Source organism: Chrysochloris asiatica, unplaced genomic scaffold (genome assembly GCF_000296735.1).
Source record: "Chrysochloris asiatica unplaced genomic scaffold, ChrAsi1.0 scaffold00195, whole genome shotgun sequence".
Classification (NCBI taxonomy): domain Eukaryota; kingdom Metazoa; phylum Chordata; class Mammalia; order Afrosoricida; family Chrysochloridae; genus Chrysochloris; species Chrysochloris asiatica.
Window position 1 is genome coordinate 2220999 of NW_006408713.1, and position 1361 is coordinate 2222359.

The window sequence follows — 1361 nt, forward strand, 5'->3', positions numbered from 1 at the left end:
ACCAGCTGCTCCTAAGAAACCCTATACAGGGTCACTATGGGTCGGAACCGACTCGACAGCACTTCACAACAACAACAACATCACCAAGATTCCTAGAAAAAGATTATCAGCAACAAAACCATTACTCTGTGATTTGATGAAAAAGACTGTTGTTGTTAAGCAGATTTGTAATGTAATATGTCATTTGAGTTCCTGACTGCAACTTCCATGAGTGTTGATAAGTTGTTAAGTGCATTCAAGTAAGTTCCAACTCATATATAGGGTTTCTGAAGAATGACTATTGAGTTTGAACATCCAACCTTGCGGTTCACTCCTACTTTGCCATCCAGTGCTTATCCTTTAGCACAACACCACACACTGAGCTTCCTAAATTATAATTTAAGATGTCTCATAACCACAAATGGGTATAAAGTCAAATTTTCAGGAATTGCTTTTTACTGCTAACTCAATAATCATTAGGTACTTCAGGTCACAATGATACTTGGTTTCGTGTTTACGTTTCCATAGTATCTCTGCTCTTTAGGAGCCTCTCTCTTTTCTTTTTTTTCATGCCAGAAGACTCAAGTATTCCTCCAGTTTACCAACCATGATGTTCTTTTCCAGAGACTGTTGCCTCCTGATAATATGTCCAAAGCATGAGAGACAAGTCTCATCATCCTGGCTTCTGTGGGACATTCTAGTTGTGCTTCTTCCAAAACAGATTGGTTTGTTATTTTGGCAGTCCATGGTACTTTTAATATTTTCTACCAACACTTTGGACATATTGTCCGGAGGAAACAATTGTTGGAGAAGGATGTCATGCTGGGTAGGGTGGAGGGTCAGAGAAAAAGAGGAAGACCCCCAACGAGATGGATCAGCCAGGTGGCATCATTGATGGCGTCAAGTGTGGCAGCGGTAGTGAGGTTGGCCCAGGATCGGACATTGTTTCATTCTTCTGTGCATGGGGTCGCTATGAGTCGGTTCCAACTCGATGCCACCTGACAACAACAACAACAACAACCAACACCATAACTCAAATGAATCAATTCTACAGTCTTCCTTATTCATTTTCAACTTCCACATGCATATGAGGCTGTTGAAAATACCATGACTTGAATCAGTGGTGGTTTGATCTTCAAACTGAACTCTTTGCTCTTGAATACTGCAGCAGACTTGTAGTATGAGATAATAGCTCATTGGCTTTTCCATGTCTTTGTTGTATTTATTGAGCATCCACTCTGAATGAGGAGTCTATGCATTTGTGCAGAAACAATAAAAGAAGTAGGCATAACTATGACTCCATGGAGTTTTGTTTGGTTTGGCGCTCATGAAATGACAGGTATACCTCATTTTACTGCACTTTGTAGATACTGCATTTTTCA